The 23854-nt window shown below is 38.4% G+C and overlaps 2 protein-coding genes across 23 annotated transcripts in view; one reads left to right on the top strand and one right to left on the bottom strand.

Annotated features, from left to right (window-relative positions):
- The window catches only part of LOC127054628 (uncharacterized), a 600194-nt gene that overhangs the window by 3007 nt on the left and 573333 nt on the right, over positions 1–23854 (bottom strand). The window lies entirely within an intron of this gene.
- Positions 1–23854, top strand: part of ROBO2 (roundabout guidance receptor 2) — a 1593247-nt gene that overhangs the window by 1228521 nt on the left and 340872 nt on the right. The gene's annotated exons all lie outside the window — the stretch shown is intronic.

Raw genomic sequence — 23854 nt, 5'->3', positions numbered from 1 at the left:
GGAGGCAAAGGTAGGCATGTTGTTTTTCTCTTGGGAGAGAAGGCTTTGCAGAGAGAGGTTTTCCCGTTGAGACTTTCACAGATTTTGCTATCTTGTCAGTGCTTTGGAATGTCATGCTAAAAGATGACTGCAGTTGAGATGTGGTGACTAAGAGCTTTGATGTCTCAGTTCATTCTTTGCAGATAGTAAGCCATTTTTTCCCCAGACTGCTTCACACTGTGGCATAATTCAGCATAATTTATAGTCAGTGTTCAGAGAAAAGTCTGCCTTAAATTAACATAAGTGTGAGCTAAACTGGTTAAGTAATACTATGCAGCCTGTTTATTTCATTAAGGCTCACTTCACTGTTGTATAGAATGCCCTTTTAGTTAAGGTATTGTCACTGCAACATTGAATCTTCCAGAATTAAATTAAAAGTAAATATTTTGCTATCTGGTAATTGTTTTCTGACAAGCCATTAACTTCTGTACTATTTGGCACTACTTTAATGTATTGGAAACCTGTTTTAATATATTTTTATGTTGTTGTATTTTTCACTCAATAATACTAAGATCAAATACCTGACTACAAAACTGCCCAACCATGAATTGTTTCTACAATTGTGGGAGCTGGTTCAAATGGCAAAGAATCAGAAATAATGATATATATATAATATGTGTTGTGCAGGAAGTAGTGATAGGATTAAAACATCAGATTGGCAAATGCACTTTTTGGCTGATAAAGTAGCACCTTTAATGTGTGCATTTATCAGAAGCCTATGTTTAGCTTAGACTATACCATCTAGGCATAACCACAGGTGGATGGCTAATATGGGGCTTATGCCTTATGGTAACTGCCACTGCAAGGCAATTAGAGTTCATTATTACTGTGCTTATGCTATACTAATTAACGTGCCTGTTGTGCTGTTTTCCTTGTCTGACCATGTGACAGCCACTGGTCTGACACCCTCTGTGAACAATCAGCATAGGAAATGCCAAGTGTAACAGATTTTGTACTAAGTGCACCCAGTCACAAATGTAATCACATCTTCTTCTAAACAAAGACATTAACAAAGTGTGTTTTACAAGAATTCCAGTGAATGAATATAAGTGAGTGTACAAAAAGATTGAGAGAAGACTCCATTACTTCTACATCATTATTTAACTCACTGTATTCATCTGTGTCTAGAAATCTATGATTGTAGTGATGGAGCAGTACCACATAACATACACACATTTTTTTTCATAAGGGTTTATAACTTGAGTATTCATTAAAGTAAACAAAGCAAGCAGTTGTTCGGGGCTCTGCATCCTATACAGATTTTGCAGTTGGTGGATTCTCCTAGCTTCATCTCGAGTACCCAGACTACATGGGAAAAAGTCTGCACATTTCCAGAATCCCGTATCTCCTCCAGCAACACAATCAAAAGAAGATATTGAAATTTAATGTTCCATTTTCTGGTTTCTTGGACCCCACTCTTGCTTGGGGTCTTGAAAATCTTAAAGCCGGTCCTTGTAAGTACTGGACTTGTGACTAAGGTGTGACCTGAAATCTTCCTTCTAATGGGAAGGATATTCTGTCAAATAAGCTTCTAACTTAATATTTTTGTTATGCTACTGAAATTTCTCCATAATTTCGGAGTCTGGCAGGCAGATGTGGGGGAAGAACTGGGATGATTGAACATGTTAGGTGAATGAATGAACATCATAGGTTTGTGAGGTTTTCTGTGAAGTGTAACGTGATTAACGCTTAAGCCTATGTTTTGGACTTGGTCATAAATTTTGTTGGAAATTATTTTTTTCTCAAAGTGTTTTTGGCTAAATCTGATGTTTCTGTAATTCAGGAACTGGTGATATTGTGGCATGAGCCAGTTATGACACAGGCAGTCAATGTACAAGCTTTGTCAGGTAGCTTTACCAGTGTATTTCATTGTTGATTTGTAGATGCAGAGATATTCTAATATGTTAGGCCTTTTCTGAGCAAAGCAATGCGCAAACTACCGGTCATGACAAATGGTTTGGCAGTTTTATGACTGGGATAAAATGTTCACTACTGAATATATTACAACTAACAAACAAATTTTCCCTTTAATTTCTGGAAAGGTGAAAGCTTTTCATTCCGTTCAGGAACCGAATAAAAGGCCTATTGTTATACTGGCTAATGTGGCCGTGCTCTCCTCATACATTCACTACCATCATTATTCGTCTCTATGTGCGCAGCCCTGTTTGTCAAGATTACAGTCACCTACCTCTATATCTCTTCTTTCATTAGTTACCTAGGTGCCAGGGCTCTGGCAAGGGGTAATAGTATTAATGAGGTATGAGGAGCAAGACAAGTATGAGGGTTGACCTGTGAAATGGCACTGCTGGAGAGGGAAGAGGAGCTTACTGGAGTACAATATGCTGCTGCTGCTACAGTACAATATGCTGCAATAGGCTAAGTGTCTCAAAAGAAAGTACATACACAGTTATGGAGGAGGAAGAAATTGTGGATTAGTCGCTGTACTAGTGATATAAGGGAGGCTGCAGGGGTTTACTAGGGACTATGTAAAATGTGGATAATGATACTTCTTTTCTTCTGTCCTTTCTCTGACTTGTCTATTTAGATTAGAAACTCTTAAGGACAGGAATTATTTTTCACTCTCTTTATATGGTGCCAACACTGCTACTAGCTCTTATGATTTTGTCACGAGTCTGGCAATATTCTCTCAGGTATTTTTATGTGATCTCTCTGTACTTGCCTTCTTCCATCATGTGGGTTTTTTTTTAATTCAGAATGGTCACCATGTCCCATGACTTTTAACAGAGCTGAAGCCAAGCAAGATGGTCACCATTTTCCTACACTGAAAGTGACCTGCCCTTAGTCTTGCCCCAAACCTATTTATTTTGCATGGGAGTACAGCCTGGCTGCCCTCAGGAAAAATGGCTGCCACTTTGTTAAGAAGCTGTAGAGGTCACTATGAGGACATACGGGAACCTGAGATTCAGAGCTGAAAAGGTCCAGGAGAAGACTGAAGGGAATGTGGAAGACAGGAGACCAAATGAGCAGGTATGGGAAAATATAGGAGGAATGAGGAGATAGGGATAAGGTGCAGGAGAGAGTGAAGTGGATGCAGAGGGACTGTAGGGGGCAGGAGAAGACTGAGGGAGCGCAAGTGAGACTGAGAGGGTTCATAGGATTGTGCGTGTTTGTATGTCAGGGCAGGATACTGGGTTAGAGTCAGAAGTGTTGGCAAAGTAGTGGAATAGCACAAAATGGAGTAGGAGGAGGTTATGAACTGGAGGCAGGAGGAAGAGAAGTGGGGGAACAAAACGCAGGCACAAAGATGTCAGGGATTGGGAGGTAGTCTATTACTTTCTTGTGTGATGAATCTGAGCAGAAAAAGGTCAGCAGAGGCCAATGTGATGAATTTATCAAGGGTGAAATTGCTGCTGCACTTTTCCTCCCACTCAGGATGGATGTGGTTGCCAGGAGAGGAGGGTTCAATAGCATTTGGAAGGCTACTGGAATGAGCGGGTGACAGGCAGGCTGCTTGCGGGCACTGGGAAGTATGTGGTGATTGTAGGCAGCTGGAGGGTATTATGGACCTACCTTGTGCTAGAGCTTTAGCAGCTGAAGTGCCAACATGTCTTGGCTGGCTGATGCTACTATCTTTTGTGCTACCAAGAACCATTTCATGACAAAGTGTGGTGACTGTATAACTCTGAGGATCCCATGAGCAGACATTGTAAACACTGATAAGGTGGCTCACGTGATTGCACTTCCCTGACCAATTACTAAATAGCATCAATGCTGTCTAAAGAACAACATCTTCAGTTCATTGTAGTGGGGAGTACTGAGACGGTGACATAGATTGGGTAAAAATAAGGGTAAATTAGGGTCAATTCTTAAGGCTTAGGCCAGAGGTTCTCTGTAGGAACAACATTTATACTGTAATGGGAAATATGCATGAACTTTATATTCTATGCAGTTCAATGGAACCAAAGGAGGAGTCTGGCCTGCAAATTCCTTGATGACCTAGTGTGGCATCCATCTGTCTGCTAGTGAAATGTTGAATTAATCTCCCATCAGATATTGGGCAGTCTTAGTGTCAGACAGTTTCAAAATACTTATTTTAAAGTAGGATGTGATTGAAATTTATCCCCATGTTTGATGAGTGTTCTAATCAACCCCCTTTTGGATAGTTGGCTGCCATGGCAAGATGGATGACGTGGGGAGTGTCAATGCACTCTGTCACCATGGGACCTTCAGGCCCACACTGGGGAACTAGTTAACATCAAGAAATTTCAGAAGCTTGAGGAAGTTCTCCATATGTAGATTAAGATCTGGGGTTTAAGAAAGCTTTACTTGGAAGTTTAAACATTTTTAAATGTTTTTAAGTCCGAGCCGGTGAAGGCTGTAAGACTGCCCTGTAATGGAATAAACTTTCCACTAGTTCTGAAACCATTTTTAATATAAAAAAAAAAAAGCAACTTCACCATTGGGTTTGATTCTTGTTTGGGTTCCAATACAAAGAAACACTGATAGTCTGTAATTTTGATGTATTTATATTTTGGGGTAGGATGGACTCAGGTCAGGCCATATTTGTGAAGATGAAATACAAAATAAAGCCTTCAACATATGCAAACTATATATGACAGGCTAGACTATATTTCTGTAATATCTGGATAATACGTAGGTGCCCCAAATAGTAACTTCAATTGAAATGAAGGTTTTTATTTTATTAGATACTGATATGGACCAATAGCCTCTGAATGCCTCTTGGATATTAATGAATTTATTTTCACAACATTCCTGTGATGCAGTTTGCTATGGAAGTAGGCACAAAACCTGACTTCAAATCTGATCGTTTAGTTCCTCCCTTAAAGCATGTTGGAGAATGATTAGTAAATTTATTAAATATTCTAATACAGAGTTAGATGATTGCTAGACCACTGCCAAAGAAACATTTAGACAAATCTGTCTGGATCTCATTCAATAACTTAACTCAAGTGTAGATGCATGAATTGTTGTAGAATTTACAGTACTGTCCTGCACGGTTTGTTGTCTAGCTGTATGTCCAAGTCAACTGATTTGCTGAAAAAGAGAAACATACAATGCCTGCCATTATTTCCTCACATTCCTTCCTGACCCAACTTGATGTAACATGTCTCCAAGGTGTCCTTATAGTTAGACCTATAAATAGTGTACCTCATTAAGCATAAGGACCAGCAATGGGCATATGCCACTAGTGTCCATTTTCCTTCAGAGATTTAGGGTGATGAGAAGATAAAAGGTTTGCTTAGCAGATGAAGCTTGTCAGATTAGCAATTGGAGCAGAGTAAATAGTGCTGTCAAATTGGGGGGGGCGGTGTTAGCACAAAGAACTCCCTTTATAACGCATGTGCATATTTTATAGCCTTTAGGAAACTGGGAAAAAAAGCTCAGCAGAAGGTTGACTTGTGGTTGTTCCACTGGCCGAGTAGCCATTGCCTCCAGGCACTTTCCTGCTTTCTTCATAATAAGGAACATTAGCAACCAGTGGCTCTGGAAAGGCAGAGTCAAATAAGTCTCTTGGGGACATGTAGGCCACATGAAGTGAGAGCCATTAGACAAAGCAATCAGATTACTGTGCCAGAAAGGGTTTACCACATATATTACCACATAGATTTTACAGGGCTGCCAACTCACTCAACTTACAAATGTCAAACATGATTTAAAAGGTTATTATACTATCAAGAGGGAAAGAGGATGATTTTCCATCACGGAAATTTCTATTTCATTCTGTTGCACATACTGCATCTTGCAGAGTCCCATATAGCCAAATAACCTGCTTTTATCTTTAATAAGTGTTTTATGGGCTTCAAATTGGAAGAACCATTTTCACTTTATTTGTATTAGAAAATTTGATCTCTGGTCGCATAACGGTGTGATAAATATTGCATGTAAGTCTTGTATTGGAGAGTTGAAGATGGTTCTTTTAGGCTGAGCATATTTGTGTGTGTGTATAACGTGTTGTAGGAAGGGGCTGTAACTATAAGCAATGTGCAGTTGCAGTTAAGCAGTTGTAATACTTCAGTTCTTCAAATATATCAGTTAGACATACTGTACTAAATATATATTATAGTAAATTGTGTAAAGGTTTTACTGTATCTGATATTTAAAACATAGTTTTGATTTTTCACTTTTGTCCCCTCTAGGTAGTTTTTCTTGCTTAACAGGGACCCCTGTTGGGGAATATATTTAATTGAATTCCATAACCACATGTTCATTTAAGGCAGTTCCTGCCCAAGAGAAATAAGAGAATGGATTTATCAACATACATGAACTACTTTCATTCATAAGGATAGCTTCTATCATGGTGTCACATTTTGGTTCCCAGTCAGAACTCAGATTGAAACATGAAGAGCTAGGTGGTTTGTACCATATCCAGTTAGTTGTTGGCTCACAAAAAAATGTCATTAAATTGTACTGTGCAATACCTGCTTATTTCACATTTTGACCACTTAGAAACCTTTGCACAGTTAAATAAGAAGAAAGGCTGGTATCTGTGATCGAGATATTTGAAAGTGAATTTTTAAATTTTGTTTTCCCTCCCTACCAGTGAAGCATTCTTCCCTAAAATTCTTTCAAATAAGTGAGTTCCCCCATTCCTTGCTTTGTGGATAAATCTGGTAAAAAACGAAGGCTGCCCACCTCTAAATCTTCAGCAGAGTCTAAACGCAGCAGCTTATCGGGACTCAGAGACACCATGGTGCTGGTTGCAGTCCTCAGGTGGAAAGTAAAGGACAGTAGGATTTAGTTTATGGTGCTCAGATAATAAAGCTTTGTTTCTTATCTCTTAGCCCTGAAGCATTAAGTTCAGTGCTGTGAATTCACACAGGTTCACATGTACACTATCAAGATTAAATTAAAGCATATGGTAAAAACATCATGAAAAATTTTAAAGCTGCAGCTCAGCATGAAATTGAACACTGAATTATTCCAATTTCAGCACCTTTATATTGTTTGGCTTCAGTTCCTGTTGGGAATTTGGGATTTCTCATGTTGCAAGGGGCAAAACTCTCAAATTGCAAAGGAAGCTATTTTGAAATGTGAAGTTCACTAAACAGCACATGGAAGTAACTTAAGATATGGAAGCAATAACTCTTCCCACTCCCCAATTTTTCCTGCAGAAGTTATATACAACATACTCCGGATTTGTAAAATATTAGGAAGAACAGATTCCAAACCCCTAGAGGGAAATGTGCTTTTTATGAAAAAAATGGTTTGCATTTTATGCAGTGAAGGTTGACAGGAAAAATCCACATTCTTCATTATTGCTATAACTTGAATTGAAAACAAAAAAGATACAAATAAATTAGGACCTCAGGAATGAGCTAAGTGCTCTATTTTACCCTGCTCCATTGATGTAGGAATTCAAGTGAAATAAAATTAAGGAAAACCTATTTAAACAATTGCTTGTAAGGATGTAAATTGCTTGCTCCATTTTGCTTGTGTAAACAGAATATTATTAGTTGAATAATAATGATACTTTGCAGTCATCTGGTACTTTTCATCTGAGTATCTCAAGGTGCTGTACAAACATTCTCAAAGTAACCCTGTTAAGTGGGAAAATATGATCCCAATTTTACAGATAGGAAAACTGAGATATAGGGACAGGAAGGTACTTGATTTGTGCACCATCACGAAAGTTTGTGGCAGAGCTTGCGATATAGCATAAAAAGTCTTAATTCCTCTCCTCCAACCACTAGACAATTGTGCCTCTTATAAAATAATATCAATGTATCTTCCCCCAAATATACATGAGTATATGAAATTGTATGTGCAGCATATAGATGAAGTGTAAAGGCAGCATATTGCACAGCAAGTAGACTTTCTGCATTGTTTAGACTGCACAATTTTAGCAAAATAACATTTCTTTTTAAGTGGATATACTTCTCAGAATGCACTGTTAAGCTTCTGTCGTGTTGTTGCAAGGGCAAACATCTAGTAACAAGCAATTAAAATATTCCCAGAAAGCCAAAGAGTTTTTTTCATGAATTGTTCATTGGGCAAACAAACAAACTGAACAAAAAGTCACCTGGCTTAATAAACAAGTTCATATTGGCTTGTATGTGAGCTACTAAATGAAATTTGGCTTCTTAGACAAATGAAAGAAATTCATGCAATCCTTAAAAAAAAAAATAGCATAGTTGAACTTGCTGTCTTCTTTTCAGAAACTAATAAAGTAGAAATAGCTGTGTCGTATTTGTTTTTATATTGCTTGTGGAAATGTACATCAAATTTCTCTATAACATTTCTTCAATATCTTGAATTCATAGGTCTCTAACCCTCACAAAACCCTGTTAGGCAGGAACAGTATTACACCAGAGACCATGTTGTACTCTCTGTCCCTACCCCTGAAGAGAGAGCTGGAGTGCACCTCCATGCCCCTAATCATCCACACCCATGGGAGAGAGCAGCAGGAGCCACACTATGATACTTGGGTAGGAATTGGCAATAAAGGCCCTTTCTGTCTGTTCTCAAAACATTTCTGGTGTTAGCCTCCTGTCACACACAACTCCACACAAGGGGAAAGTGGCAAAATCCACCAACTTCGACTATGTTTCTGGGGTGAGAGATGGGGGAGGGATGGCCCTTGCTGGTTTTCAGACACTTTCACTAAAATGATGGGTATCATCTGACTGACATTCTTTTTTGGCCTTACTTTTTTTTTTTTTTTCTGAAGCCAACATAGTAGAAAGGAAGGCACAGTGGGACAGCACTGGTTTAGCAGGACAACTGGGCAGTGGGACAGAAGAGGAGATGTAATGGACTGGGTCTGTTTAATACATTTTTAAAATTTGGTTTGCATGTTATCTGTTCTGCCTGTTTAGACTGTAAGTTCCGTGGGCAGGCATTGTGATTTGTGTTTCTACAATACTTAGCACAATTGGGTTCTGAGCCTCAGTGAAACTTCTGGGGACAACTGCAGTATAAATGATAATAATCATAAGACAGTAATTTGTTTTGTTTTTCAGAAATTGTGAATTTAGAGGACTCTATTTCCAGTTATTTCAAGGGATAGATTCTTATGTGAAGAATAATTATTTCCAGTACTCTGTAATTTTGCTTCACAGGGATTCCTACAAACAATTATAAAAAAACTAAGTCTTTCTGTCTCTGTTTAAATCTTTGAGATTACTACCAAATATTAATATTAACATTGTATCAAATGATTTACTAAAGTCAAAATAGATTAATTCCAGTCATCCTTTTTTTTAAAATTCTTTCTCTCTTAAAAAAAAAAATAGGGAAGACCTATATTTTCTAAACTCATGCTAATTATTGCTGATGATTCTTTTATCCTTCATGAGCTAGTAATCTCTGCCCCTCTACCTTCCTTCTGCCCCAAATCCATGGTTTTACTTGAAAAAACTATTAATTCTAAGACAGCAGTCACCAGGATCAATCTTCTTTCCTTTCTCAAATCTAGTACAACATCTACTTTTGTCCTGTTATGCTTTTAGATACAGCAAGGCCTACAGTCCCTGAAAGCAAGTGAGGTAATATCTTTTTACTCTTGTGGTCCCTTCTAACCCTATGATTTTTTGATTCTATCTTGATTTAGTCCTAAGTAGAGCACAGGAGGTCCAAGAGGTGAATATAAATGGACCACTTGGTAAGAGTGAACATAAGATAATTAAATTTAACATCCCTGTGGCGGGGAAAACACCACAGTGGCCCAACAGTGTAGCATTTAATTTAAGAAAGGAGAACTAGACAAAAATGAGGAGGTTAGTTAAACAGAAGGTTTAGGTACAGGTTAAGAGGTACAGCAAGCTGCATGGAAACGTTTAAAATACACCATAATAGGGGCTCAACTTAAATGTATACCCAAAATTAAAAAAAAACATAGTAAGAGAACCAAAAAAGTGCCACAGTGAGAGAAGAAAGAAGCAGTGAGAGTCAAAAAGGCATCCTTTAAAAACTGAAGGTTAATCCTAGTGAGGAAAATAAAAAGGAGCATAAACTCTGGCAAATAAAGTGTAAGAATATAATTAGGAAGGCTAAAAAAGAATTTGAAGAACAGCTAGCCAAAAGATTCAAAAAGTAAAAGCAAAAAAAAAAAAATTAAGTACATCAGAAGCAGAAAGCCTGCTCAACAACCAGTGGGGCCACTGGACAATTGAGATGGCAAAGGAGCACTCAAGGACAATAAGGCCATTGCGGAGAAACTAAATTAATTATTTGCATTAGTCTTCACGGTTAAGGATGTGAAGGAAGTTCCCAAACCTGATCCATTCTTTTTAGATGACAAATCTGAGGAACTGGCCCAGACTGAGGTGTCATTGGAGGAGGTTTTGTAACAAATTGATAAACTACACAGTAGTAAGTCACCAGGACCAGAAGGTACTCACCCAAGAGTTGGGAAGTATCAGAGGGGTAGCCGTGTTAGTCTGGATCTGTAAAAGCAACAAAGAGTCTTGTGGCACCTTATAGACTAACAGACGTTTTGCAGCATGAGCTTTCATGGGTGAATACCCACTTCGTCGGATGCATGTAGTGGAAATTTCCAGGGGCAGGTATATGTAAGCGAGCAAGAAGCAGGCTAGAGATAACCACTGTGGTGTTTTCCTTGCCACAGGGATGTTAAGAGTTGTGAAGGAACTCAAATGTGAAATTTCAGGACTACTAACTATAGTCTGTAACCTATCATTTAAATCAGCTTCTGTACCAAATGACTAGAAGATAGCTAATGTGACACCAATTTTTAAAAAGTGCTCCAGAGGTGATGCCGGCAATTACCGGTGATTCCGGTAAGCCTGACTTCAGTACTGAGCACATTGGCTGAAACTATAGTAAAGAACAAAATTGTCAGACACACAGATAAACATAATTTATTGGGAAATAGTCAACATGGTTCTTGTAAAGGGAAATCATTCCTCACCAATCTACTAGAATTCTTTGAGGGGGTCAACAAGCATGTGGACAAGACGGATCCAGTGGATATAGTATATTTAGGTTTTCAGAAAGCCTTTGACAAGGTCCCTTGCCAAAGGCTATTAAGCAAAGTAAGCTGTCATGGGATAAGAGGGAAGGTCCTCTCAAGGATTGGTAACTGGTTAAATGATAGGAAACAAAGGGTAGGAATAAATGGTCAGTTTTTAGAATGTAGAGAGATAAATAGTGGTATCCCCCAGGGGTCTGTACCAGGTTCAGTCCTAGTCAACATGTTCATAAATTATCTGGAAAAAGGGTCAAAAGTGAGGTGGCAAAATTTGGAGATGATACAAAACTACTCAAGATAGTTAAGTCCCAGGCAGACTGCGAAGAGCTACAAAAGGATTTCTCAAAATTGGATGACTGGGCAACAAAATGGCAAGTGAAATTCAGTGTTGATAAATGCAAAGTAATGCACATTGGAAAATATGATCCCAACTGTACATATAAAATGATGGGGTATAAATTAGCTGTTACCACTTCAAGAAAGAGGTCTTGGAGTCATTGTGGATAGTTCTCTGAAAACATCCACTCAATATGCAGCAGCAGTCAAAAAAGCTAACAGAATGTTGGGAATCATTAAGAAAAGGATAGATAATACAGAAAATATCATATTGCCTCTATATAAATCCCTGGTATGCCCACATCTTGAATACTGCTTGCAGATGTGGTTGCCCCATCTCAGAAAAGATATATTGGAATTGGGAAAGGTTCAGAAAAGGCAACAAAAATGACTAGGGGCATGGAGTATCTTCCCTTTGAGGAGAGATTAATAAGACTGGGACTTTTCAGCTTGGAAAAGAGACGACTAAGGGGGGATATGATAGAGGTCTATAAAATCATGACTGGTGGGAGAAAGTAAATATGGAAGTGTTATTTACTCCTTCTCGTAACACAAGAATTAGGGGTCACCAAATGAAATTAATAGGCAGCAAGTTTAAAACAAACAAAAGGAAGTATTTTTTCATACAACACACAGTCAACTTGTGGAACTCCTTGCCAGATAATATTATGAAGGCCAAGACTATAACAGAATTCAAAAAAGAACCAGATAAATTCATGGAGGATAAATCCATCAATGGCTATTAGCCAGGATGGGCAGGGATGGTGTCAGAAGAATGGATCACTTCATGATTACCTGTTCTGTTCATTCCCTCTGGGGCACCTGTCATTGGCCACTGTTGGAAGACAGGATACTGGGATAAATGGACCTTTGGTCTGACCCGGTATGGCTGTTCGGTGATTCCTAGTTCTTGTATTATGGGAATAAGTAAATAACTTTTCCTTATCCACTTTCTCCACATCACTCATGATTTTATATGCCTCTATCATATAAAATCATGAGTGATGTGGAGAAAGTGGATAAGGAAAAGTTATTTACTTATTCCTATAATACAAGAACTAGGGGTCACCAAATGAAATTAATAGGTAGCAGGTTTAAAAAAAATAAAAGGAAGTTCTTCTTCACACAGCGCACAGTCAACTTGTGGAACTCCTTACCTGAGGAGGTTGTGAAGGCTGGGACTATAACAATGTTTAAAAGGGAACTGGATAAATTCATGGTGGCTATGTCCATAAATGGCTATTAGCCAGGAAGGGTAAAGAATGGTGTCCCTAGCCTCTGTTCATCAGAGGATGGAGATGGATGGCAGGAGAGAGATCACTTGATCATTGCCTGTTAGCTTCACTCCCTCTGGGGCACCTGGCATTGGCCACTGTCGGTAGACAGATACTGGGCTAGATGGACCTTTGGTCTGACCCGATACGGCCGTTCTTATGTTCTTATGTTCTTATCATCTGGTACATAATCCTCAATTTTCCCTATTTTTTTTTAAATAATGGCATAATTTCCTCTACAAATTATTTTCAAAACCTAGAATGAAGTCCTGACCCCAGATGTAAATGGCTACATTCTCATTAACTTCAGCTGGGCAAGAATTCCACTCCTAATAATTATGCATAACTGATCTGGTTGTTCCAATTTTCCAAGTGTTCCCTTAGTTGCTCCTTATCAGTGGCCATTATTAGAAGGTATCGCTCACTTCTGAACTGATACCTTCACCACAGGGTTTTTTATTAGATCTAGTGTTTCTTAATACCTTCCTTGGTGATCAAGAAGACAGAATAAACAAGGTTTTAAGTAAATTCACATATGATTCAAACAGCAGTGAGGAAAGAAAATAATACAGATTGACCAATAGAATAATGGACATACAACAACAAAAGATTCTGCTGGAAAAATATAAACTTGTCCATCTCGAGAAAAATAAGGCAGCTATTCAATAGATGGGTAAAACATGGTATGTCTTGCTTAAATATACTGCAAGAGCAGTTCTAGTCTAAAAAGGTGACTGTGTAAAACTGCACTGCTTCTTTTGTGTAATCAGAAATAGGCCTGCTTACCTACTTAAATGTATTCCTTTTTATCTGTGTTCACAATACAGAGCGAACATAGCTGCATAGGCCTGATTCAAAGCCCACTGAAGTGAATGCGGTGATGTCTAAGAATGTTTTTTAGGCTCATTTATCATCAATAAAATTGTTAACTTATTTCCTATAGAAGGGTCATATTATATCTTCTTGTAGGAGGGTCCACTGAAGACAAAAAAGTACACTTAGGCAATCCCATTGGACAGATTGTGGGTTACACAGATATAACTGAGGGTGTAATTTGTCCTGCAGAACTTTTTATTATTGGTGATGATGGGTAAGAAGAAAAGTACATAGCTTCGTTTTCAGATCGCAGATAGAGTTTACAGGGCTGTTAGCTATGGGAAGATAACACTGAACTGGAGCACGTTTGATAGGGGAATTGAAGAATCCCCATTGCCATTTTGTACTGGGTCAGTTTTCAGAGCATAATAAGAATGAACTGCAAATTAGGCATAATAAGGCAGTATGAAAGCCCAATATATTTTTGGCTATATCTGCACAGGAGGCATTTCATCATGGGACAGGGAAGTAATATTTTCATAGTATACCGCTGTAGTGCATCTGTGTTTGGGAAACTGTGTTAGGTTCCAGAAGATATTGACAAATTAGAGAGAGTTTAGAAAACAGCAGCAAAAAGTAAGATGATTGAGTTAAATACGTATAGCTTAGCTAAGTGACAAGTAAGAAGGACATGATAACAGTCTAGAACTATCTGAAGTGTATCAATACCGAGAAAGGAGACTGCACAGTGGAAGTGGAAAATAAAAATTAGAAATAAGAGGATGAAATTAATGAATGGACAATTGAGGCTAGTCTGTCCATCTTCTTTCTTGATTGCTGCATCATACTTCTGTTTGGTTTTCCTAATACTTATACTGTACGTCCAGACTGTCAGAAATGATGGTGCCCATAGTGAGACCTAATAATTCACTTTTTCCAGTCTTTCCAATGATTTCTTGTGGCCAATGCTGTTTTAAAATTCTCATTTTTGCCTTCAGAACCCTACAGAATTCTGCCCTAGCCTACATCTCAGATCTTAGATCAGGGATCAGCAACCTTAGGCACGTGGCTCACCACGGTAAGCCCCTGGCGAGCTGGGCCAGTTTGTTTACCTGCCACGTCCGCAGGTTCGGCTGATCGCGGCTCCTACTGGCCACGGTTTGCCACTCCAGGCCAATGGGGGCTGTGGGAATCAGCGTGGGCCGAGAGATGTGCTGGCCACTGCTTCCTGCAGCCCTTTTTGGCCTGGAGCGACAAACTGCGGCTAGTGGGTGCTGTGATTTGCCGAACCTGTAGACGTGGCAGGTGAACCACCCAGCCTGGCCCGCCAGGGGCTTACCCCAGCGAGACGCGTGCCGAAGGTTGCTGATCCCTGCCTTAGATCAACAAGCTTAGGCTTTTAAGTGGCTATGTCACTTTTGAAAATGGGACTTGGGATCCTAAGTCAATTAGATGCTTTTGAAAATACTCACCTTTGACTCTTATTGCGTGTTCCCTTAGTCCAAATTTCACTGATAATGCCAGCCTCAGGGACCCATTAGTTTTTCTCCTTCTCTTGTCTCTGTACCTTCTTGCATATTTCTCTTTATATATGGAACAATCCCCAAAGACTGGCCCATGTTTTCCATCAATTCCTTCATAATATTTAATACATGATAATAATAATTCTACAACTCCGCCACAAAAAGCCTACACTGGATGTTCTCTCCATCCCATCATCACATTAGCTGTATTGCCAACCTCAGGCATTCAAAAATCATCATGAGACAAGCCCTCCAAAATCACAAAATAGCTTGAAAAGTATGAGTTTTTTAAAAAATAATAAATCTGAGGTTCTTTTCATTTGCCTATTGGTTTTTGAACTTTGGGGGTTCCCTCAGGTCACATTTTCAAGCTTTCCTCCTCAAGCTAGAAACTTAATAAATAAATGAAAGCTAAGATCTTCCACTAATCACTTGACTCCAGGTGGTGGGACTTTAAGAAAAAACACCAAATATGAGAGACTTATGGAAGCTGTCAACACTGCACTAAAGGAGATCAAAGTATCAAAAATAAATCCATCAACATTAACTCCCTCCTCTGCGTTCCTCAGTGCATTTTGTTGTCTTCTGTCTCTGCATCTGACACTCAGAATGTAACATCCCTGGAGCAGCTATTGTCTTTTTATTTTATTTAATTTTTTTTTGCTTTGGACAGCACTGAGCATAACAGGTTCTGTGTTTCAAAAAATACTGCTGCTAAAACCACCACGTTCATATAGTTTCCATCCAAAAAGAAAAATTGCCCTACTTTTGGTTAGCTTTCAACCCTCCGCAAATCTTCTGGCAAACCTGACCCAAATTCATTATGGATGTCCCATAATTACCTCATTTGTCATAAATAACAAGAAGTTCACTATGCTTTGTAAATGATTCTTTGGGGCAAAGCAGGAAATCCATACGTGTTGCGGGGGAGGGAGGGTTCCTTAGCTTGTGCAGGAAAACAAAATCTCAAATTTAGCCAATACAGTTGAATCAAGGGCCCGAGAAAACGCATCACAAAGTACTATTTGTGCTTACAAATGGTAAAATAAAATAAAATAAATAAATCAGACTTGTGGCACAGTCAGGTAAATAATTGGACCTTCTGTTATGTGCCACAGGAAAGTTTTAAAGAAGGCATGAATGAAACCGAGATATACCAGTGTGGATGAGGAGCTGGCTTAATTTAAATGAAAGAGGATAAAGATGCCTGGAAAGCTACAGTTGCCATACTTGGCTACCTAAATCTCACCTGCCAAATGAGACTAGTCAGCCATTGCGTGTGCAGGTGGGTATTTAGTGCACAGTTAGCTGGTCTGTGAGCACAAGTGTCCATTTGCAAATGAAAAATCAGATTTTGTCGATAATGAAGCAGTTGCACTTGCAAATTTTATGGGTTTTGTTTAGGTGGCAGCTTTGAGAGAGAGAGAGAGAGAGAGAGAGGGAAAGAGAGTGGATAAACTAAGTCTTGGTCTAAGCTAGCACAGTTCCATTAACCAGGTGTCTATTTGGCCATTTGTAAGTATGGATGTGTCTCAGGAAACTGTAAAGAGGATTATAGCTTAATTGTGATTTTTCTGAACAGCCATGCTGGAGATATTGTTTTGATTCTGAATCTTGGATTCTCTGCCTCGTGGATAGGAGTGCTGAAGACAAATGCTTTGCTTTTTAGAATGATGATGTGTCTGTCCCTGGCTCCACAGTATGCTGTCCATAAACAGAAGCACTGATGGGGTTAAAAGGAAGTCCCATCCAGACCTCACTGATCGAAGTTTGGTAGTTATGAAATATGTGGTATATCATATAGTGCTGATAAGTGCAATGTGGAAAAAAAAAGAGTAAATACAGAGTAATCAGAGCTCTGTATCTATGCCAGATAAGCTTTCATTGCCCAGGAAGAAACTTAATAAACAATTGAAACAAGTGGTCTATGTAGATGTGTGGGATTCATGGTGGCTAACAAAGGGAAGTTCCTTTTTCCCATGTTTAAGCATTTTGGCATAACCTCAGGGTACCCATGAACCAGGCTTAATTGACCACTTAACTTTGCTATAACAGACAAGAATGCAGGGGTCAGGGGGCTACTGACAAAGGCAAGGACTAAAAAGATGAATGAATGTGTTTAGCTTATGTACAAGTATATAAGCTATATCAGGCTGGATCAGGCTTAACTTATTAATATGATTAAGTCAGCCAATGTGGAAACATTCTTCCTTAAGCTGTAGGTATGTAAAGTACTGCCCTTGAGATGGACAGCTGTATTTGAGAGATGACTTTGGACAGTCTTGGTAATATGTTTCCTCAGGCAACACTTCACGGCCGTTGCCTGTAAAAATTGTCATCATTTGGATTATAATATTGACTGAAGATGAAGTGTAAAGTGAAAAACTTTGTAAGTTGAAAGAGCAATTCACAGTGGAATATAATTTCTGAACTGGATGGCTAGTTAATTGTCAATGATAGTAATTTGTTTAAATGCAATGGCTAATACTTCTCCCTTTACACTAACCCCATTATCTCTATATGTGGAGCTTCAGCAGGCAAGCGATGAAATACTCCAAATGCTGTTCTAAATGTTAAGGAGGTTGAAGGTCTCAGCTGCTTCCTGTAGTCCAGAGCTGAGGCATATTGTGTTAGCTATACAAGCATTATTTATAGTGAAGTATTTATAATGATGATAGTCATAATAAATAGATTATTGATTTGTTTGTCTAGCATTAGGATGGTCACTGCCACTGCACGTAGCAAACTTGTTTTATGGAAAGATACTTTTATTCTTCATTGTTATCAGTCTGGCAGCATTCAATAGCACCTCAATGGTAAGAAGAAAAATAGTCAAAATATAAGTCCTCTCTGTCCTCTCAAAATGTGCTTCAGCAAAGAGGTACTTTCTGATAAGACATATGTTATGTTAAATGGTCATTTGAACTGTGCATTAGCCACTGGCTGTCTAGTCAATACTTTGATTTTGCCACCAAAACCTGTTGCCCTGCCAAATAGGGCAATAGCATCACACTTTCTTCTAGAGTATATGGGGTTGTGACAGAGCCAGCTGAGTTGTTTGACTGTCGAAAGATGTAATGTGTGTATGAAGAATACAACAAAAAAGTGTGTAAGAAGAATACAACAAAGAAGAGAAAGAGCAAGTACATGATGGCTTAGGTCTTGTACAGCATTCATTTCCTTGAGTGACTACACCACAGTCTTCTCACTCTTGAGTTATCAAATGTTTTCATAAGAGTAAACTGAAATGTCATGTCTGACCTACACCACCATGCACTTCATTAGATAGAATGTAGCTCTGAACATGTTCTCAAATGTTGAATGTAGTCTGTTTTGGAAGCAACATAGTACATTGAAAATGTGTTAATAGGCAGTATATTTTAAAATATGATATTTTTTCTGTTCTTTTGTGCAAGTGTTGCCATGTTATTTTGTCTCTTGCTTTGTTATGTATTTTATGTATTTACCCCAGAATATAATTTAGTTAGATAAATTCATAGATGTTTGTAATGGGGATTCCCATAAATGTGACATTTCATCTCAATGCCATTGGTTAAATCATGACTTTTAGATTGTAATATCTTTGGAGGAAGGTTCTTTTCTTTATGCATATTTCTAAATAGTGTAGCACATAGTTAGCACAACACAAATAATAAATAATAGATTGGCAGCACCAAAAGTTATGATCCCACAGCTATTAGGGGGCATAGCTGAAAAGAATTGGATTTTGCCTTTAAGTCTCCTGTCAGGTGTCCATATCTCAAAATATGCCATCACAGTTGGTGCCACCTACTGGCCATCTCAGCAGACTGAGTCACTTTTTCACTTCTGGAGAGGCTCTCTTCAAATTTAAAACATGTCGGTGGAGCACTGTAAGGAGGTTTGATCTGTTGCTGCCTATGTTATACCTGCTAAAGTCTCCAAGACTCGGTGGCATCATTTGTCATACAAATGCAAATAATGAAAAAAGTATTGGCTTAAATAAATGCATATTCTTACATAGTGAGAGCACTTGAAGTGGCATATCTGGAAAAAGTGAAGTGACTTTAAAATACAGTAAGAAAATCTGTCAATACACAGCAAGTGTGAAATCATTTTCTAGACAACAAAATTAAGAGTACTTAAAATTATACCAGCATTTAATGCGGTAGAGCAAAATAGTCAGCAAAATTGCATTATCTTAAAAGGCAATTACAAGCATAGTTGCAAATATTTTCTGCTTATACATGTGCTTTTTATATAAATATACATGGTATTTATAAATTTAACTGGTAAATAAGTACAGTCTTAATTGATATTTTATTTATTGTACACCTACAATTACCAAAAGTAGCATTTCATCATTATAATCTCTTCCTGCCAAGCCTTCCTCATGTTAGGCTGATGAAGTCATGTACAGACAGCCCTCCCTCCACTCCTACCCGATTGCTGAGGTCCATACACACTATGCCTGTCAAAGTTTTCACTTTCTCAGCTGTGAAAAGCTTGCTGGGTTTTTGCAGTCATGCAAGGTTTCCCTGACCACTACAAGTACAATTATTCTTTGATCCCTGTGCTTACATTAATGCCAGTTGGAGTGGCACTGCTGAGCGTGTGGGTTGCTGACTCTCAGTAAAGAAGGATCCACTTGAGGAAAGAGGTGACTCAGAGACAGTATGTTTTTAACCAGAGACACCAGCATGCACTTTCATTAGACACTTTACAGTGGTCATGGAATTTAAAGCAGGGAAGGGCAAGACTGGTTAATTAAAAGTAAGAACTGACTTAACCTTTCTCCCAAAACTTGAATCCAAGTTGGAACTTTATTTCTGTGAGGTTTAAAGGATTTTTACTAATTTCATGATAAAGCTCTGTCTGTCCGATCATCATGTTTATACTGATGCCTACCACCATAGTATCTGAGTGCGTTTCAGGTAGAATTGATAGCAATAGTGAAGTCCCTTGTTGACTTCTTGGTGTCTCCAGTACCTCCCCTTTTGGGGGAGTCAAAATACTGTTTGGGGGTTTTGTTTGGTTGGTTTTACATTTTGTTGATGGTGTTTGTTGGTTGGTCAGGGTTTAGGGGCAAAATGAGTTGTTATTTTTGTGAGTGGAAAAATCTGAGCTGCAGTGTGTGTGTCCGGATCCAAATTTCCACAGAGTTTGGGTTGGAAATGTTTATATTTGGTGTTCTAGTTGTGCACATTGTGGAAGCAGACCTGTGCTGAGTTATGGAAGTTGGTATCCATGCATCCGACAAAGTGGGTATTCACCCACGAAAGCTCATGCTCCAATATGTCTGTTAGTCTATAAGTTTCCACAGGACTCTTTGCTGCTTTTACAGATCCAGACTAACATGGCTACCCCTCTGATACTTGACTCCCCTAAAGATGTTCCCCAGGCATTTTGAGGAGAGCAGTGCCCCACTTGCTCACCTGGGGCCTGATCCAAACTTTACTTAAGGCATTTTGGGTCTTTCCATTGACTTCAGTGGACTTTGGATTAGGCTTCTTTATCAAATGTTCATGACATGGCGAGAGTTGTCAGTCTTGTGAGTTTAGAGGAGGCACTTTGCCTAGTCTGCTTAATCTTTAATTTTCCAACTGAATTGTGATGAATTTATGTCAGGCTGCAATCCCCTGACCATGTGTTGGTTGCATGAAATTTCACTTCATAACCTCTGATCATGACCCTAAAAGTGTATTTCCTTTTTCTTTATAGGTTAAAAAAATATAGAGAGAAATGGTTCAAAGGTCTACCATTTGATTTTTCCCTAAGCAAAATAAATTTGTTTTTGTTTCTTAGAGTTGAAGAGTGCTGCAGACCCTGGACAGGTCTAGTCAATATACCAGTGAGATGGCTTATTATTGCATCCATAAGACTAACTGACTGATTTCTGTTGCTTTGCCACAGTTGAATACTGTCAACTTTATGGAATAAATGTGTTTTTCCTTCAGTACTGCATACTACTGTAATAATTGATTAAATCATAGCTAAGAACTACACATATATGTATGTATGTATATATACAAACCCCACTATTACAAGCTTTCCTCTTAACCAGCCATGCATCTCTTAAGACTTTAATACCAGCACAAATAAGGCACCAATGGGACCAATAGAGTTGGACTTTTGTCCTCCTGTAGATGAGGGTTTATTAACAGCTTTGCCAGTTTTATGTGGCTTTTGGATGTTTATATGTAGCTTGATTCAGGATTCTACCTTTCTGCACTGCTCATTAGTTGTAGTGGCCTTTCTAAACCTAGTCTTTTGGGAATGACAGCGATTGTGACAGATGGCAGAGGAACAGAATTGAATGGGGACATGGCTTCTCACTCTGTCTCTGTCTCTCTCTTGCTTTCCTTCCTCTTTTTTTTCCCCAGTACTGATGTTAGATTCCCATGCATTTGCCCCTGGAGAGAGACAAATTGCAGTAGTTACTTATACAGTGCTTCACAGAGCACTTGTGAGAATAAGCTCCTATGTTTCTCCTTTGCCAAATATAAATCAGTTGTTGTGTTTTTACTTTTTTTAAAATTGGATTTATTTTTATTATTTGCATCTTGTGAAAAGTAATGCATTGAGAGCATTAGAACCCAAAGATGCGTCTTTATAGGAGCATACCTGTTATACCACAGCAAAAGCATCTTTCAGCTTCTTTACTAATGTTTATGGTTTGAAAGTAGACACTCTAGTGGGGAAAAGTGGTATTTTAATTTTTGGCTCTAAAGAGTCAGGAATACTTAGGACGATATTTTGTCATCACCGCTGACCAATATATCCTCTATTTTTGTACAATGTAAATGATAGTGTGTGTTAACAGTGTACAACATTTAAATTGCATAAAATTGGTATTTTGCCTTCCAGAATGACTGCTCAACCCAGAGACCTTTTCAGGTATGTCTGGGAGGGGGAGGTGAGACACAATGGGAGGGAGACAGCAGGATGCATGTCCTTTGAACTTGGTAGAGTGAGAAAGAAGAGAGTTTAAATTCTAAGCCATTTATGTCTTTCTGAGGAAAAAGAATGTATTTCAAAGCATGACAAGTAGGCTAAAACTTCAAAATTTTACGTCACTGGTGGTAAGTGTCCAGGAGAATTTCTCAAGGTCCCATGTTAACCATGGAATCTGAAGATTGTACAAGAGTGGCACCCAATTGTAATTTCTGTATGTACACAGGGAAAAAGTCAGCCAGGCACTTCAAAATGTAAAATACAAACAGACTTAAAACAGCATATTTGTTTCTTTCTCATCAGAAATCTGTGTGTTCTTTATACTCTTAAACCTAATCTGTAGATATATATTTCTCTCAACAAATAAATGGACAAAAACATTAGCTGGCTCTCCCATACTTTACCTTAAAAAGAATACAGTTAGGGCTAGATTGTGTGTAGTCCTGCAGAAAGGCAGAGAAAGCTTTCTCTCTCCTCTCCACTCCTTTCAGGGATTAGCTGCAATCTCAGTCCCATGTGTTTTTTGCACACAGAGGCTCTTCAATGCTATCACTGTCAGTTGCAATATTACTGCTATGGCCATAGCACTCTTCCATTGGCTAGCAGAGCTAAGCTGGCACAGGGTAGGAGAATGCAAACTGGATCTTTTCACAGAATTCTGAAATCCATTGAATACATTCATTAAAGTTTATATGATTAGCTCTAATTATGATCTACAGTATATGTGGAAATGGATATGGGTTCTAGGGGAACCTTAGAAACATGGATATAACCCTGTGGTTCAGGGTCAATTCTCCATTAGACTTGGTGCTTTGTCTTTTTAGTGCTTTTTATTTGGCGGGAAGGGGGGATAGGAGAGGGGAAATTAAGACTTTATTTGTAGTTTCCTTATATCCCAGGGCGGGCATCCTTTATCAGAGTTGCTGACTGGCACTATTAGATAAGGGTGTTCAACATCATTAAGATGTCTATGAAATTACACAATTTTTTGCAGAATTCTTGATAGAAGAGATACATGACCATGGAATGAAATACCATTCTCTTCTCTGCTTGCAATGTAGGTTATGTAATAAGATATATGGGAATGAGTGTAATATTACAAGCTGTAGAAAATACAACAACAATCTTGCTTTATATAGTCACTGTTAATATGTTCAATTTCCAATCAATTATGTGAGTGCATAATTCCTGCCTTGACTTCATTACATACCCAGCTATTTACAGTGTGCGTGCTTAGTTGGTAGGCAGATTGAACTCTTACTTTAGGCTCACAGAAGCAATGAAGATACAATTGCTTATAAAGCTATAGGATCCTTAAGAATGCGTTGTCCATTACTGTAATGGACTGGAACTCTTGACACTGATTTCATTGAGTTTGTAACCATGCAACCAAAATAATTTTAAGCATTGTTATATTGTTTGTTAGCTAGCTCTAAATTCACTGTACTGAATACAGCATACAATTGAAACATGGGAATGTGAAGTATCTGTAACTACTCATGAGTGGAGAAGATTGTGCAAATTGTGGAGAATTTAATGCCTTCTATATTTTTTCTTTCTTTTGCTGCATATAATCATGCAACTTGTTCAATATCTTATTTTTAAAAACGCTGCTGCTACTGACACTGTTTAAAATAAGAATCAGCTGTATTTTGCAGACATTTTTAGGAAAAAACACTTTTAGACTAAAGGGCAAAAGAACTGTTTTTAATATTAGGATCCTAAAATCTATTTGTTTTATATATTAAAAACAATCTCTGGTCATGATTTTTCATTGAAATACACCTCTACCCCAATATAACGTGACCCGATATTACACGAATTTGGATATAATGTGGTAAAGTAGTGCTCCGGGGAGGTAGGGCTGCGCACTCCGATGGATGAAAGCAAATTTGATATAATGCAGTTTCACCTATAATGCGGTAAGATTTTTTGGCTCCCAAGGACAGTGTTCTATTGAGGTAGAGATATATGCTTGAAATCAGGTTTCTGCCACTTCTCCAATGGAGGTGGATCTTATC

The sequence above is a fragment of the Gopherus flavomarginatus genome, chromosome 1 (assembly GCF_025201925.1).
Source record: "Gopherus flavomarginatus isolate rGopFla2 chromosome 1, rGopFla2.mat.asm, whole genome shotgun sequence".
Taxonomy (NCBI): domain Eukaryota; kingdom Metazoa; phylum Chordata; order Testudines; family Testudinidae; genus Gopherus; species Gopherus flavomarginatus.
Note: the sequence above shows the minus strand (reverse complement) of the source record. Positions and strands in the feature narration are given on the sequence as shown.